The 18705-nt window shown below is 40.3% G+C and overlaps 1 protein-coding gene across 14 annotated transcripts in view; it reads right to left on the bottom strand.

The window, feature by feature from the left end:
• The window catches only part of STARD13 (StAR related lipid transfer domain containing 13), a 513739-nt gene that overhangs the window by 121446 nt on the left and 373588 nt on the right, over positions 1-18705 (bottom strand). Inside the window, exon 1 of one of the 14 annotated variants that reach the window (XM_044381757.3) lies at positions 1-18705. This exon is cut by the window's left edge and continues 42433 nt beyond it. The exons of the other annotated variants lie outside the window; for them this stretch is intronic. The gene's annotated coding sequence lies outside the window, so the exon portion shown is untranslated. 14 annotated transcript variants of the gene reach the window in all.

The raw sequence follows: 18705 nt of genomic DNA, 5'->3' as shown, positions 1-18705 counted from the left end.
CCAATAATGCATGCGTGTGACTTCCTTAGGCCAGCGTCACTGTCCTGTAGGCACATACGTTTTAAAGTAAGGAATCTGGGATGCCTGGGTGGCTCAGTTGGTTAAGCATCTACCCTCGGCTCAGGTCATGATCCCAGAGTCCTGGGATCAAGTACAGCATCAGGTTCCCTGCTCAGCGGGGAGTCTGCTTCTCCCTCCTCCCCACTCCTGCTCTCTCTCCCTATCTCGGTCTCTCTCTCTCTCTCTCTCAAATAAATAAATAAAATCTTAAAAAAATAAATAAAGTAAGGAATCAAAGGAGGAGCAGATTTAGGGAGTTGGGAAGTTATATTTTGGACCCTGAGCATCTTGAATTGAAGAGAGATTAATAAAAAAACATAGCATACTCTTGCATTTATTATCTCACTTTTGAGCCCTATACAGACTCATGAGGTAGGAAACTGAAAGAGGAAACAATGGCCTTGCTCACATGGCCAGAAGTTGCAAATGGGATTCAAGTTGCTGGTTGTGCTTTTTGACTCCAGGGCCCGTGGTATTTCTCTAACTTTTTAAGATGACTGAGTTTTATCTGAAACTTTAAAGAGTTTAATAACCTAATGATTCAGTGTCATCTTAGCAAGTGTATTCTGTTCAACCATCTAGATCATTGGTTAGTATATTAAATCTCATTGACTCCAGAACAGATAAAAGAGCACTCGATCTATAACCACTTGTCTCTTCTCCTCCTCCAGAAACTTCACGATGTATATCAAGCACTGCTGAATGCACAAGGCACTCTTTGACGCTTCGTGCATGAGCCAAAGAAAGAGATAGGACTGATCACACTTATACATACATGTGGCTTAAAATTACATGCATACGCAGAAATATTTGCTAGGCAGATTTTATCTGAATAGACTCTCTTTAACCTCTTGGTTCTGGGCCCCCACTGACATAGTGATTGCATCAAGCGGAAGCTGACCCCTCAAGATGAAGTACTATCGACTATTACCTGCTTTTCTTGTCACAAATTGGTGTTTCTGTCCCTTTGTCCTCAAGGGGCTTTGAATTTTGTTCTTCTGAGAAAATGCTCCTCGGGATATAGGGACCTGGCACAGTTATTTTCAAAGGTAACCCCCAGCCTTCATCTCTCTACAGCTCAATGTCTTCAAACTTACACACGTTCTTCCTCTTTAATTCACTGGTTCTCAAGAACGCCTCTGTAACTCATCTCCCATGCACACTTTCACAACTGGCCGTGGATTTCTTGTCAGTCAAATGGGACGCCTTGTTATTCACCCACCTTACAAGATTTTTGAGAAAATTAACAATGAAGCCTGAGGGAATTATTAGTGAAATGATAGACTGGTTTCTTGTAACTCGTTTTTTAAGGAAATCTAAAATACTGGGATCGTAGCATTCTGCCTCCAACAAGTTAAGCTCTCTGTGGCCAAAGCAAGTCACCTAAGCTGATACACCTATCAGTCTGCGTGTGTAAAGTAAGGACAATAATCATTACCTAGCTCACTGGGATTGCTCAGTTTAATTAATTCTGACTGAAAAATACCATGGGGGAAAAAAACCTGCTTTGTAAATGCTCCATAACAACAACTGTATACAACCATCAAGGGCTTCTAACTTCAAAACTTACAATTCTCTTCGTGGTACCTTTATTCATTCTCTGATTCCTGTCCTACCCGATTCTCCTGCTACAAAAATGAATCACTAATGGTAAATTTGTATGCATTTTGCTGTATTCCATGCTTTCCAACATTTTAAGGACATTAAGTATTGTCAAAGAAAATGAGAAAAAGCTCGGAAAACACCTGCCTGGTGATCTCTCTGAGAAATCAGTGCAATGGTTCTCAAAGCAGAATGCTCAAACCAGCACCATCAACAACACTTGAGACCCAGTTTCCAGAATGTGCCCCGAGGTGCACTGGGGCACTGTGGTAAACTCACAGGGGCACCTCGGAATACCTCAAAATTTCAAGGGACTCCCAGCAACACTGGACACCTGTCAAGACACTGAGCGAACTACTAGTTCGAGGTGGCCGACAGTTTCGGCATGAGCTCAACAGTCCTTTCTCTAATGCTGTATCCTTGTGAAGGCAGGTCTTTAACATTCGCTGTGATAAAAAAAGCAAAGGCCGTGTTGAAAACCAATGTGGAACAGAAAATAAGGGTGGTGATATCCAATCTCAGTCCAAGGTCTGAGAAGCTGTGCACTGTCCAACCAGTGCATACAACCCATTATTAAGTAACTGTGGTTGTTAATGAACTAAAACATTTTTTTCTTTCAATTTAAGGGTTACTGTTGTTTGAATGCTTATTGAGTTGTTAGGCTATAATGCTTATGAAGTTGCCTGGATCTAACTATTTAATAAACGGAGCTGCTAGGTATTTCTTTAGACCACTGTACCTAAGGGCACAGTGAGAACATTACTAAGACACTGAGAGTCCAATGAACTGAGGAGGTTTAGGAACCTTTTTTTTCTTTTAGATTTTATTTATTTATCTGTCAGAGAGAGAGAGAGGGAGAGAGAGAGAGCACGTGCACAAGCAGGAGAAGTGGCAGGCAGAGGGAGAAGCAGGCTCCCCATTGAGCAAGGAGTCTGATGTGGGGCTCGATCCCGGGACCCCGGGATCATGATCTGAGCCGAAGGCAGAGGCTTAACTGACTGAGCCCCCAAGGCGTCCTGGTTTGGGAACCTCTGAGAGGAGAGTTGCTACACTTGGGAATCCTTAGGCCCTGCCCCAGCCTCACTGACTCTGAAACTCGGGGCATGGGGCATGATGACCTGTGTTTTAGCCAGGCCTCCAGGTGATTCTAACGTACATTCAAGGTTGAGAACCACTGCAGTAGTGCATGACCCAAGAGCAAAACTAGTTGTGCGAGGGCATGTGGGTGTTCAGTTCTCAAATTAACATCAGGCGAATCTCAGTTTGCATGAAAAAGTACAGGAATGGCCCAACTCGGGCAATAAAAAAGCCAACCCACGCCAGTTAGTTTACATACATAAAATGTGTCTATATCTTCCAGTCATTCCATAATTTTAGAATGATGAAAACATACTGAATTGTAAATAATTTGTGCTTTCTCTTTACCCTATGGCATTCTGGAGAGCCCACAATTGCTTCTGATTTCTGAACACTGAATCATTCCATTACTCAATGTTGCAGACTGTTGAGAATAAATCACATCATTTCTTTCAGCAGACAAAATTTAAGACTGGCCAGTAGAGCATGATCTGAAGTCCCTGGCAGCGTTCTAATCTACGTTCCCCTCCGCACTTACACCAAGCAGGACATACCTCACACAAGTTGACAGTATTTCCCTGAAGAAGAGTCCGAAAGGATGAGGGGAGCAAAGACCACTGGGTGTGGTGAAAGCTCATGGTTTCCGAGTGTTAGAGATTTTGAGCAAAATATCTTCTGCTGACTAAAAGAGCTCCGTATTTCATTCTATTTAATCCCATTAAGCCTTTGTACATACGCAGAGATTTCCAAACTTTTGAGGACTAAATCAGAAGCTTTCAGCAACAATCTTCTCTGGGAGGCCCCCCTATTTCCTTAGCAATATGCTGGTCGAATGCTGAGCATAATAAGGCAGCTAGTCAGGAAATCGCATCTATCAGAATACAGGAGAAGAGAATAGTAACTTGAATCCTCTAATACTGGTGACTTTTCAGTGCTTGACTTTGAGGGGCTAGGAAGCCAAAGCCACCAAGGACCAACTGGGCCTCAATTTCTCAAGGCCAGTGAGGCCAGTGCCTTACTGACTCTCTGGCTCACAGCAGTTACTGAAGAGATTCCTTCAGCATTCTTGCTCAATGCGGTAATTTTTAGAAATTAATTTGTGGTCATCTTCTGTGGTCAGCACAACTTCATTTGCTTCTCCTGAACATTTCAGTTTCCTGTTCAAAGTTGAATACTTTTGGACTACTGTCTCCTAACTGAAAGTCTTTCTTCACATGGATATACTCTTATTAGAGCACTTTCCATTTTCTCTGCTTCGTTTTCTTCCTTCTCATGTAACATCTGCCCTTGACCTCTTCTCTTCTCTTCCCACACCAGCCTTCTATACAGTCACTCCACCCCAAGAAATTCAACTTTCTCCACTTGCTGGGGATATCCTAATCCCCCTTTGCACTCTGAAACTCTCCTGAAACTCCACCTTTGTCCATTTTCCAAGTCCCGGTCTCAGATTTCCAACTACCACCTGACTATTAAATTGACCCCCACCCCAACTGAACTCAGTGTCTTTTCCAGGAGCTAGATTTGTCTCCTAGACATGCTCGATATTCTTACTGGAACTGCTATTCTCAGCTAACTAGGTATGACAAGCAAAATACATAATGAGGCCATTCTGTAATCCTTGTTTTTCGGCCCTCATTTTCACTCAGTTCATAAATTCATAACACATCTACATATTGAATACCTCCCAGGTAAAGGCATAAGGTCAGTGTTGGTCATGTAAGACTTGGTCCTCGCCTTCTAGAGGGTAAATAAGGCTCATTTTGTAATATCTTATTTCTCCTTCTGTTTCCACCATTGACACGTTTTGGAGTGGCCTTACTTCCTACCTGAACTACTGCAATGGACTCTTTTTCTGATCTTTCCATCTCCAGCTTCTTGCTTCTCCAGGTAATCCTATATCTTGGTGCTAAATAAACACTCCTAGATTGTACCACTCCGCAGTGTGATCCCTTGATCAAAAATTCCCAATCTTCCCTTCCTCTCTCTATGCCTGCAACACCTACTTGACTACTCTTGTCAAAATCTTGTAAGAAAAAGTCTGCCACAACCTCTACGGATACTCTGGGAGACATTGTATGTTTTCTGAAAAATTGTTAACTAATTGGGTTGAAAAAGAGCCTTTTGTAGCTCAAAATGAAATGAAACATCCTATCTGGAGATAAAAATCAGAGTAATCCAGGCTTAGAGAACCATTCAATAGCACTGACAGCAGTTTCACCAGAAGAAATAGACCAAATAATGTCTTTCAGGAATATATTTTATGTAAACCATACACAGTAACTGATTAATACTATTTATGAACATAGCAGTAGAAAGTAGAAATATGTTTTGAGGCCACTGATTAGTTGTGGGCAACCTTGAATTACTTCCAGCTCAGATATCTAAGATTCTGTTTACAACAGCACTTACCTTTCTCTTATTCACTCATATACAAATATAGCACCACATAAAGTCCTAGGAACTCAACAGTAAATACAACAAACACAATTCCAGCTCCCCTGGAATTTTTCTTTGTTGGTTCAACTCCTGGCTAGTTTCAAAGGCAAAGCCAGATGGTAAGACTAAAGATTTAGCTGAAGATTTAAGACTGAATTGTCCTGGGGTACTATATTGGACTATGATAGGCTCCTCAAGAGATCAGAACATAGATGGGGTCAGATGAGGAAAATGATTTGGGGAAAATGAATACACTGCCCCCAGAAGGTAAAGTGAGTGATAAAAACTTTTACATTGGAAAAGAGCATACCCTTAAAATTGATCATCTATTATTATTACTATTATTATTACATTTATGTTTATATTTAATAAGGAATAGACTAGTGGTTTTGAACTTTTGGTTTAGAATCCCAAGACCTAAATTTTGCCAAGAAGAGGGAAGGTTTTAGGAAGGAAAATAAATCTATATATAAAAGAAAGTTCATGAACTTTGGGGTGAGAAAATCTGAATTGAAGGTCCAGTTCTGCCATTTAGTACTTGTGGGACCTTGAGAATGGCCCTCACTATCCTTAGACTTCTGTTGATTAAAATCTGTAGCAATAATAATAGTTAACATATAAGTGCATATTACGAGCCAAGTGCAGTTCTAAGCACTTTAATATCCATGCATATCCCCGTGAGGTAGGATAATTTTTTTCTTGTGGTAAAAAGAAATAACATAAAATTTATCATTAAACATTCTAAGTATACAGTATATGAATATACAATATATGAACATTATTGTGCAACAAATCTCTAGAGCTTTTCATCTTGTAAAATTGGAAACTCTTTACCAACTCCCTATTATCTTCCTCCCCACCCCGGGCAATCACTATTTTACTTTCTGTTTCTGTGAGTTTGACTACTCTGGGTACCTCACACAAATGGAATCATGCAGTATTTCTTTTTTGTGATCAGCTTATTTCACTTAGTATCATGTCCTCAAGGTTCTCCGTGTTATAGCATGTGACAGGATTTCTTTCTTCTTTGAGGCTGAATAATATTCCATTGTAATATATACCACATTGTCTTTACCCTTTCAAATGTTGATGGACATGTAGGTTGCTTCCACCTATTGGCTATTGTGAATAATGCTGCAATAAACATGGGTGTGTAATATCTCTTGGATATCCTTTTCCAATTCTTTTGGATATATACCAAGAAGTGGGATTGTTGGATCATATGGTAATTCTATTTTTAATTTTTTGAGGAACCTCCATATTCTTTTCCATAGTAGATACACCATTCTGCATTTCCACCAACATTGTGTAGGATTTTAATTTCTCTAAGTCCTCGCCAATACCTGTTATTTTCTGTTTTTTGGTGTTTTGTTGTTGTTTTTGTTTTTTATAATGGTCATCCTAATGGGTGTGAGGTGATATCTCATTGTAGTATTAATTTGCATTTCCTGATGATTTGTGATGTTGAGCATTTTTCATATGCTTGTTAGTCATTTGTAGATCTTTGGAGAAATGTCTATTCAAGTCCTTTGCCATTTTTTAATAAGGTGGGTTGTTTTTGTTGTTGAGTTGTAGAAGTCCTTTATATATTTTGGATGTTAACCCCTTATCAGATACATGGTTTGCAAATATTTTCTCCCATTCCATAGGTTAGCTTTTCATTCTGTTGACTGTTTCCTTCGCTGTGCAGAAGTTTTAACAGTGTGATATAATCCCATTTGTCTATTTTTGCTTTTGCTGCCTGCACTTTTGGTGTCATATCCAAGAAATCATTGCCAAATCCAATATTATGAAGATTTTGCCCCTATGTTTTCTTCCAGTTTTACAATTTCATGTCTTACTTTTACGTCTTTAATTCATTCTGAATTATATTTGTATACCTTGTAAGGTAAGGGTCCAACTTCATGTAGATATCCAGTTTTTTATCCAGTAGATATCCAGTTTTTTCAGCAGTATTTGTTAAAGAGAGTATCCTTTCCCCATTGTGTAGTCTTGGTGCCCTCACTGAAGATCGTTTGTGATCATACACATACACAGTTTATTTCTGGGCTCTCTATTCTGGTCTATATGTCTCTATGCTAGTGCCATACTGTTTTGATTACTGTAGCTTTGCATTACGTTTTGAAATCAGGAAGTGTGATTTCTCAAGTTTTGGTCTTCTTTCTCAGGATTGTTTCAGCTATTCAGGGTTCTTTGAGATTCCATGTGAATTTCAGGCTGATTTTTTTCTATATTTGAAAAAAATCCAGTGGGATTTTGACAGACAGACATTGCACTGAATCTGCAGATTGCTTTGAGTAGTGTGGACATTTTAGTAATATTAATCTTGCAATCCATGAACATGGGATGTCTTTCCATTTGTTTGTATTTTCCTTAATTTCTTTCACCAACATTTAATTGTTTTCAGTGTGCAACATTTTTTGCCTCTTTGGTTAAGTTTATTCCTAAGTATTTATTCTTTCCTAATGTTATTATAAGGAGAACTGATTTTTTAATTTCCCATTTGGATTGCTCATTATTATACTACAGTGTATAGAAATGCAACTGATTTTTGTGTGTTACCTTTGTATCCAGTTACTTTGCTGAATTTGTTTATTAGTTGTAATATGTTTTTGTGTGGGTGGAGTCTTAGGGTTTTCTACATATAAGAACATGTCATCTGTGAATAGAGATACTTTTGCTTCTTCCTTTCTAATTTGGAGGCATTGGTACAGTGCTATTATTAATATCATATTACAAATGATGAAATTGTGTATTTCAGATTTATGACATTATCGTGAGGATTCCATGGCTTATGGGTATAAAATTGTTTTATAAACTCTTTTAGGACCACTGATTTCTACAGTCAATGAACAGACTGCCATTCATCATAAATAGACTCTAAGTTATTTCTTAGGACTAATCGAGGCTGATAAAGACAAAACAGAATCAATAAAAGGAATCTACTGAATGTTTAAAATCTAGGTAAGAAATAACTTGGACCTTCAGAGTTATTGTGGAGTAACAGAACACAACTGCAAACTAAACTTTGTATTGATGTTAAACTAAAACAAAAGCTTTGACTTGCAATAAAATAACTTTGGATACTGCCTCAGACACATTTTCTAGCTGATTTCAGTCTGAATATATATAAAAATGGAAAAGAAATGATTAACTAGTACAAAATTAATAATAGCTTTATGGCTAAAACTATTTTAAAAACACATTTTCTTTTTTATATATTAGGTCTGATGTAGTCAGAGGTTTAATTGGTATGTCTGTTTTTCTGTTGTTGGATCTTGCAAGACCTCTTAATCCCTCTAAGTTAGAAGATACATATTACTAGTCACTGCACAGCAAAAATAACATCAATTTCTTCCAAACTGCTGGTTTCTGGAAGCATAGATTGAGCCTCAGAAAATACTTCTCCATTGAACCCTTCTCTCTGACCTACTGCTGATAGGAATTCTTGTTTCCTCTCTACTGCTGTTTTGCCAACAGAGATAAGATGGGATGATGCCCCCTGTGATCCCATCCCTAGCCCCCACCCCTACAGTGTTAAGCACCTCCTCTTCTTCCTCATGGTACCCATTGATGGACATGACCATACTCAGTTATCCTTCATTTGAATCACACTATCTCTTACCTTTGACCAGACCCACAAACATTCATTCAACAAACATCTATTGAGCACTTCCTATGTTCTAAAGCTCTGAAGTGCAAAATCAAATAGAAATTTTGTGTGTGCTGTTGAGGGAGAAGCATCAAAGAGATATATTTCAGAGTAGAGACTTTCTCTAAAGTGAAGTCACGGATTCACAAGAGTATGACCAATTGAAGGAGCTGTGAGGAATGTAGCTTACAAGGGTGAAGGGTACCTAAGTGGGAGAAGGGCTAGACTGAGGCCAAGAATGAAGGGCCTTTTACTCTACCTTGAGGAATTTGGATTTTAATCCCATGGACCATAGGATCATAGGACCAAGCAGAGAATTAGAGATGAATTGTTTTCTTTCAAAACATCTCTAACAACAGTGTGGACGCTGAAGCATAAAGGAGGGAGAACCCTTTGCTGGGCCACTAATAGCTATGCCACAGGGACAGTGGCAGCCCAGACTTGGTAGGGTGCTGTGGAAGGGTGGGCAAAATCAGTTCCCCAGTGCCCTTCATTTTTCTCATATCTGCTTTCGCAGGGCTTGTAGACTTTCATATCATTGATGGGTTTTAAGTTCTCTGGGGGCAGGCAACCATATTGACCTCATTTACCTGTCGAACTCAAACCTGGCATGAAGTCCAGGACATCTCAGGGGTCTAAGAGACATCTGTTTAGGGAAGGAAGGCAGGAACCACAAGGTAGATGTGGAGTAGAGAGAAATGGAGTTCATGGCTCCAAGGCTCCTAACTTGGACAATTATTTGGATGATAATACCTTTATCTGGGAAAGGGGATAAAGTGAAAGATGCAAATCAGGATGAGGGAGGTGAGGGAGGAGAGTTAGTGAGTTCCCTGTGGATGAGCTGATTTTGAGATGCCCGAGGAGCAGCCAGTAAAGATACCTGAAGTCCAGGCCTTTTTGCTTGCCTTTCTGGGGTTGAGGAGCGAATCCAGGAGGTATTAGCATAATCACTGACTGACAACTGCTATGTAACTGGCACTTTGCTAAGTGGGTCTATAAGCACTGACTCTAACTCTCATAACAATCATGACAAGGAGCCATGAGATGGCTCTCAAGAGATGAGGAATTTAAGCTTGAATAGGTTAATAATTTCTCCAAGATCATGTTACTAGGAAGCAGTAAAGTGGGATTTGAATCCAGGTTCTCCGAACTTCAAAGTTATTAGTCACCTTCTCACCCCCTTCCGCCACTCCTCACCTTCTCGCCTCTCCACTCCAATACCTTACAGTCCACTCTTCACAAAGACTTACAAAGAGGGCTGCATTAATTTCTCCCCGCACAGCATGTTCCTTTGCAATTTGACCTGACCACTCCTTTCATCAAAAGAGCCCTTGAATCTGGGCTTGGTGATGTGAATTGCTCTGACCAGCAAACAAAGCAGAAGTGATATTGTGCAACATATGAGCCTAGGGTTGAAGAGGACTTTCAGCTTCCATACTGACCCTTTTGGAACTGAAACAAGCAGCCCAGGCTAGCTTCCCTGCAGATAAGAGAATACACGCAGCCAAGCCTACCTGACAACCAAAACAAACCACCAGGCACTTGAGGGAGACAGTACTGGGCACTAGACTCTGCCAGGCTTCCAGGTGACTCCTGGCACATGGCTGAACCCAAGAGAGACCAACAGAAAAACCTACTAGCTGAGCCCTGCCCAAATTGCCAACATACAGGTTTGTGAACCAATAAATGGTCATTGTTTTCGGTCAGTAAGTTTGGAGTGGTTTGTTACTTAGCAAAAGATAACTGATACGTCTCTACATTCAGATATACCCACCAAGCTGTCTCTGATGAGAGAAGGAATTTCCTTAACACTAGCAGAGGAAGAAAGTGTCACATGTCAGAGGCAGTTCCAGACATTTCAAGTTATTTGAAAGATCAGCTCCTTTTTCCTTAAAATGATAGAGAACTATTAATACGGTACAGTTGAGTCTCACTGTGAGTTAAACAGGTTACTGTGGGTCAGTAGGAAATTCAGCATGCTTGACTGTTGGTTCTAGCGGGAAATGGTCCTCATTTGAATCAACGCACTTATAAGCTCATTTGTTGGTAAACTAAGGATGATTTATCCTCAGACATGATACTTCACCTCAAAAAAGCAGACCAGAGAGAAAAGAGAGAACAGTGAGAAATCAGACAGAACACAATCCTCTCTGCATTTACATCCTCGCAGGAAAGTTTATGAAAGAAAAAATACCCTGCAATTGGTGAAGATTGCAGATGTGCTTCTCGAGTCTTGTGTTCCGGGAAGAGAATGACTTTCAGCCATAATTGAATCATTCGGGGCCACATTCTGTGGGCACCCTAAGGTGATTATGCTCAGAATGGAGGCTTTCAGAATGTCATTTAGCAAAGGAAAACATGGCTGGATACCAGTAATAAACTAATGCCCTTGAGCTACTCATTTTTTATCGCAACCTAATTGAAATGTACAAATTGCATAATGCTCTCTGCTTGTGAGAGGGGGCAGGACTGAAATTCAGATGATTGATTCTGAAATTTAGCCACTAAGATAAGGTTGCTTCTTCAACAGAAAATATGTCACTGATCTAATTTCCGAGCAGCCAAGATAAGTGGAACTGTCATTCTGTCCTCCTATTGGAAAGATTCTTTGTCTTCCACATGAAAAGAAAGCTGCACAGATACATTTTTTTTCCTAAAGCAGATTTCTGTTCTTTCATTCATTCTTTTTTTTTTAAAGTAATTTAAAGAGTTGATTAAATTAACTGGTAAATGCGAGGCCAGATTCTGCTTTTAAATGCACACTTGTGGTTACCGTATGCAGCAGAAGAGAGATATGGCCTAAGGACAACAATTATATTTTATTCACTGTACAACTGGGGATATTTGGAAGGTGCAGAAAGGGGGAAGGGCAGGCCTGCCTGTTATCTAAAGCAACGTCACAAAGAATGAGCTCGAGCTTGGCGATTTCTTAAATATTATAATTCCTTTTTGTGTGTGGGTAGAAGGGCAATTATACTGTACTCACAGGCATAAATGCTTTGTCTTTCTTCTGAAACAAAAGATAATAAACCCCAGGGTTACAATTTAAGACATGAGTGTCAGAGTGAACCAAGAGGAAATGACTTAAAATGAATAAGTAACTGTCTTGTTTCACAAAAGAGGGATGCGTGGCAGTCACTAAGTTAGGGTGGGATAAAACATGACCTGTTCATTCACTTTGTACGTACCTAATGCACCCAGAAACATGCATACAGATCTGTAGTCAGGGTTGGCTGGAATGTATTACATCATGAGCTTCTTACGGCTGTCTTTGTCTAGGTCTGGGTGTCTAGGAGCAGAAAAGCAACTCCTAAAATTGCTGATTTATTTTAATGAACACACCCATCTAAATATTAGTCTTTTTTTGAGATTTTTATTTATTTATTTGAAAGAGAGAGAGAGAGAGTGAGAGAGGGAACACAAACAAGGGGAGTGGGAGAGGGAGAAGCAGGCTCCCCACTGAGCGGGGAGCTGGATGTGGGGCTGGATCCCAGGACCCTGGGGTCCTGACCTGAGCCGAAGGCAGATGCTTAACTAACTGAGCACCCAGGCATTTAAAATAATCTAAACATTTTAGTTTTAGATCTCAATCAGTTTTCTATCTCAATCAACAACTTTTTAAATTTTATTGAATTCTACCGAATAAATACTTGTTGAGCACTTTCTGTGGCTAAGCAGGCACAACAGAGGATGCAAACATACGTAAGATTTCTCAAACTTCACTCAGCTTATTAGACAGATAAGATAAAAATATTCATGACCATAAAACAAACACAGATAGGCAGAGACAATGAAAAAGAGAGAAAAAAAGAGAGAGGGAGGACAAAGCAACATGCAGTGGGGTTTCAAAGACAGGAAGGAATTTATCTGTTCGCAAGAGAATTAAGATTGCTTTATGGAAGAAGACCCTCAAAGGACAGATATCATTTCACTAGGCAATGATGCAATAATGGGGGCACGGTTAGGGAGAGTTATCGATTGTCCCAGTTTAAAGGATTAGCTGGCAAAAGGCCCGGAAGAGAAAGTGCACCGCGGCTGAGTTTGGCTGGAGCCAGCGTGTCAGGAGGCAGAGAATAAAATGGAGGGAAGCTCCAAAGAAGGAGTCGGTGCTTCAGTTAGTGGGCAACGGGGTGATATGATGAGCAGTGTGCTCTGACAGCTGGGTGAGCAGGGACAAGTTCAACACTGTTTCCATGACGATCGAACCCCACGACCGGCACCCTCTCATTCATTGGGAGCTAGTACTTTTGCAACATTTTTCAAGGGACCCCAAGGTTCTACTGTATAATATAGATAGATAGATAGATGATAGATAGATAGATAGATAGATAGATAGATAGATAGATAGATAGATAGATAAAAGCAATTAGCAAAACCACACGGTCTCAGTTATACACACATAACTCTATACTCCCATACTAGTAAGTGCTGGAACCATGACTCATTCTGTCGCCATCTCCTCAAAGGCACGATTCTCAACATTGGCTGCATATCCCATCACCTGAGGTGCTTAAAAAGCAATGTTAGGACTCCACACCTCAGACGACCAACCCTCAACTGGTGGGCCCAGACACCTTGGGTTTTGTTTATTTTTTAAGATTCATTTATTTGTCAGAGAGAGAGAGAGAGAGAAAGAGCACAAGCAGAGGGAGCGGCAGGCAGAGGGAGAAGCCAACTTCCCACCCAGCAGGGAGCCCAACGTGGGGCTTGATCCCAGGACCCCAGGATCATGACCTGAGCAAAGGGGTGCTCAACCGACTGAGCCACCCAGGGGCCCCCACCCTAGGTTTTAACAGCCCCTGGGTGATTCTAATGTACTGACATTGTTGGGGTCACTGATGCAAAAAACTTTTCATTCAGGCAATTTAAATGACCTTCTGAGGGGTCCTTATATTACTGCATTTCAAGACCCAAGAGACTAGAAAAATTAATTTTTAATAAAAGGACATATGACATTTTAAATTTAGATTTCCACTGTGGTCTTGGGTTTTCAATGAGTCAGGACTATGATCAGAAGAAGAGGAAGATAAAAAAGGAAGAATGTGACACAGGAAGGGCACATAACCTAGATGGTTAATGACAAAGGAATTTTTAGGTGATACATAAAACCAAGCAATCCTGGGTATGCGGTGATGTGTTAGGGATTTGTGCACTGTGGCTTCACAGGACAAACCCCTGACGCTCGCCTTCGGATCTTGAGTTACCTCTCACTGGGGTCAAGACTTGGATGGGGGAAGGGAAGTGGGGCCTCTGGCTGAGGTCTAGTGACCTCTACTCCGCACTGGCCCCACCACGCCTCTATTCCCCTTCCTTATTTCTTTTGTCTCTCTTTTCTTGTTTTTTTTTTTTCTCCTTTTTTTCTTACATCCCTCCCCTGTTATTGTCCCATCTCTGCTCCATATTTTGTTCTTTCTTCTTCCTTCCCTTCTTCTCTACCTCTCCAAACACTTTTCGTTCTCATTCATACCCTCTTCTTAATTAACCCAAAAACCTTACACAATATTTTAAATTATTAGTTATGTTTATTGAATGAGTTTGATGTTCTCCAGTCTTAGATTTTAGGGTGCCAAAGTGAAGATATTATCTAGTTCTCTTTAAAATAAATGTAAAATAAGTTGCTCTTCACTAATAAATGGGGCAGTAATTTTTTTTTTTTAAGATTTTATTTATTTATTTGTAAGAGAGCACAAGCAGGGGGAGGGGCAGAGGGAGAGGGAGAAGAAGACTCTCCACTGAGCAGGCAGTCTGATGCAGGGCTGGATCCCAGGACCCCGGGATCATGAACTGAGCTAAAGGCAGATGCTTAACTGACTGAGCCACCCAGGCACACAGGGGCAGTAATTTCTGACAAAAGAACACAAAATAAAACTCTCTGTCCTCTCGTCAGATATTACTGATAAAGGAGAAGAAATTAATGCTACAGGAAGCATTATAGGAAGCTATTGCTTCCTAAATACACATGAAGCGTATTTCATGCAAATTCTCATGAAAAATACTAGACATTCTTCATGGCATTAAAATGACTGCCAGTTTTGTAAATTAAAATGAGAAGAACAAGTTAATAACAAAATAACACCATTTCCCAAATGTTGGGAGGATTTAGGAGCAGGGAAATCAACACACACCCGGAGATTATCACCAGCCACATCCACCTGTCAATGAATTTCAATGTCAAGAAAACACATTATCAAATGACAGCCTGGTTGACCAAAGAGAAAACACAACACCATCTATAAAAATTCTTGACCTTATAGTTGCAGTTTGCCATTTTTTTTTTCTGCTTGTAATGGGTTTCTTAAAACTAAATCAATCCATGCCCATGATTTCTTAAGGAGGAATCTCAAAAAGCATTTCTTCCAAAAACCCTTCCTTCACTTCATCTATTTTCTTTAATGCTTTCTTTTCTCGGGGTTTCCTTAGCCACCTAAAATGTGCAATGGTGGTGGGGGGGGTGATTTACCACCATTATTTTTAATCACCGCAACAATTTTGTGATGTGGATACTCATAGCACTAATTTATCACAAGGAAATTAAGGCTCAGAAATGGTAAGTGAACTGTCTATATCACAATAAACATACACATAGTTGTTATTCAAACCCATACATTTAATTCTGATGCCAATGTTCTTTCCACTTCCTCATAGTCTCCCTTCTCTGTTTCTTCCCAATGCCTTCATAAACTAATTATCTTATTTGTTATTAGACTAAGAGACTAAATCAGACTAAAATAGTAAAAAAGAAAAATTCTAGGAAAGTGTGTCCTCAGCATTCACACAGTAGACATCGCTGGGTATTATTAAAGAGAATCAGCTACTTTGGGATACTAATTTTCTCCCACTAGTTCTTATTTACCAAGCCAGAAGTTCCCCATTGTTATGCAGTAATCAGTGTTGCCCCCAAAATAGAAAAGCCCTGTTAAGAGTTACGAATGTGACATGGATTTACCAGCATCTCTGTTTTGGAATCCATGCTGGTCCAGATAGAGCCTAAGGCTACATGCTTTTTAAACCACTGCTTCACATTGCTGGGATTTCAAACCCACCTGAAACCCTATTAAATCGTGTCTTCCCATTTCTGTAATTCTATCTTGATAAACTTAAATGAAAGGCTTTGTATTTATTCCTGTTTAATTTTAACCAGTGCTTTGGGTCCACTGTTCCATCTTGTTGAAATCTCATACTTCTTACTCTTCAACTAATACACTAGCTATCCTCACCAGGAAGCATGCACCCCCCCCTTCCATACATGGTACCTCCCTGATGCCTGCTTCCCAATGCCCCTTGGTCTCCATTTGAACACACCTCTGTTCTTGCTTGCTAGACTTTCAGCTACATAAGGACAAGGCCCTTGTCTGTCTTGTTCACCGATGAATCCTGGCCTCTAGCACAGGGCCTGGCATGGTATAGAAGCTCGTATGTTTTGAACAAACAAATGAATAAAAGGATGGGGAAAACAGACAGGACTGGGAAAGAAAGGGAAGGGAAGAGAAGGGAAGGAAAGGAAAGGAAAACATTACAGAGGAAGGAAAAAGAACAGGATGAGTTCAGGAAACAGTTTGGATGCAGTTTGGAATCTAAAATGCTTGAACTACAAATTATTTAACATCTCTGAGCCTCACATTTTATTTACAAAATATGATAATATCGACTTTCTAGGACTGAGCAGAAAATTAAAGAAGATGATGTATGTGCAAACAGTGTACAGGGGGTGGGATCCACCGCAGGCCAACAGGCTCCCTAGGCTCCCAAGGCTACTAGTGTGATCAAACACCAGGATTATGGGGTGTAGAGCCCCCTGAAGCTGCTGGAGGAATGGGGCCTTGTCCTCATGGCATTGACACTCTTTCCAAATGAATCACTTCGTTATAATGGAAGAGCTATTGAAACGGTGTGCCAGGATAGGATGATTCATCCATCCATTCTGTGGCCAACATGAGAAAACCCTGTGCATTCAGTACAGTTATAAAGCCTGAATAGCCACTAATTTTCAGAGCTTTGGGTCTGAGTATCATTTATTTTTGTATTTTCAAGGAGGAAGTACATAAGACATCATTATGTCGGCAGCACATAATAAGCTGGTGGACCCTTAGTAAGTGGACGCACATGTTTACACTTTCAAAAGTTTCTCTTTTTGTCAAAAGGTTAATTGGCTGTTTGTAAAAAGTATAGACTCACTTTATGTTGGGTTATTTCTTCCCTTGATGGTAAGCTATAATGAAATGCATTTTTAATGTGAGATGGGAATTTTAAAAGCCTATTTTCTGCAAGCCTCAGATGGGGCACCCTATTTAGCTTGTCAAGTAATGCTGCTACTTAAATTGAACAAAGTAACATCTAATCCTGAACACCATTTCCAAAGTAAATTCCCTTCCTTTTCAAAATAGACAAACTAGCAAAACTTTATCTCTGCAGATTTCTGATCAAGCCTAAAAATCAAAACAATAAGTGTTATTCACCCTGACAGAGTACAGATATAAAAATAATTACATATTAGATAAGGTATTCATGTCATTTCCATATTTAATATTTCCCATACAACACATGGCCCTCTAATATGAAAAAAAAAGATACGTCTGGGGTGCCTGGGTGGCTCAGTCTCGGTTTCTGCTCTGGTCATGATCTCATGGGTCCTGGGACTGAGCCCAGTGTCAGGCTCTGCACTCAGCAGGGAGTCTGCTTGAGATTCTCTCTCTCTCCCTCTGCCCCTCCCGCCATGCACAAGGGAGTGCAAGCTCACATGCGCTCTCCCTCACTCTCAAATAAGTCAATCTTTTTTTAAAAAAGGATACATCATCATCACCTTCTAATTCAATTTCTTCTGGTCAAATACAGGATTGACCCAAGACTTTGAGGAGCTTTTATCTCTCAGAAGCCGTGCTTTATTTGGAATTCCCTGCTTTAATCCTTTCTCGGCGGCCACACCCCCACGTCCATCCTATTTCTGACGAGGAGCAAGGAGAACACGGGCGAGGCTGGCTGGGTGGCCTGAGGGTGGCGAGAGCTGGGCGGAAGCAGCGATAGCAGTGCTAGACATTCCATTTAGAACACCGAAATAGCTGCACAGCGGACCTCTGTCATTTGTTTTTAACCGCACTGAGTGACTAAGAAGGTTTTCACTCCATGGGCTGTATTTAGTTCTCTCCCTTCTGCATATTTTTAAATGTACCAAACAGTCAGTTTCAGCTTGGAATATTTTCTCACTTTATAAATCCCGATGTTCAAGATCTCTACACACTAGGTTTCTAACACAGTGTTGAACTGCCCGGGAGAACCAATTTTGTCACTGTAAACAGGAGGGACCCAGAAGGTACATACGTGTCTCATGTGAATTACAGGTGAATTGCTCATTATCAAACTATTGAGGTTCTCATACGGAAGAAGAACATTTGTTTAGATATAACTTTTCCCACATCATCATACAGATGTGTAAACTGATGTATGTACAATTCATATCCAGAAAGATCCAAGTATTGTAACTCTCTCCTTGGCTTTCAGTAAGGGATAGGTAAGTCCTCATATTTAGGATGGGGAGCAGGGCTTTCACTATTATTACGTGAGCTAAGGATGAAGATTTGTCAAGTGCCCCAATCTCTAAGGAGAACCACTCACAACTGGGGCCAAGTTCCTTCCTCCAGGGTTTGCGAGCCCCACAGCCACCAATCACAGCCCAGCCCACTCTCCCTAAGTCTATAGAAGGAGGTAAATGGAAGGTAAGGCATTCATGGTATAGTGAGTCTTGCTGGCAATTTATTTCACCAAATACTACTTTTTTCTTGTCATAAAGGCAAAGCCTTCAGAGGCTGCTAGAAACAAAAAATCACACTGAGTCAGAGGTAAATGGAAGGTAAGGCATTCATGGTATAGTGAGTCTTGCTGGC

Source organism: Ursus arctos, unplaced genomic scaffold, assembly GCF_023065955.2.
Source record: "Ursus arctos isolate Adak ecotype North America unplaced genomic scaffold, UrsArc2.0 scaffold_10, whole genome shotgun sequence".
Lineage (NCBI taxonomy): Eukaryota > Metazoa > Chordata > Mammalia > Carnivora > Ursidae > Ursus > Ursus arctos.
Note: the sequence above shows the minus strand (reverse complement) of the source record. Positions and strands in the feature narration are given on the sequence as shown.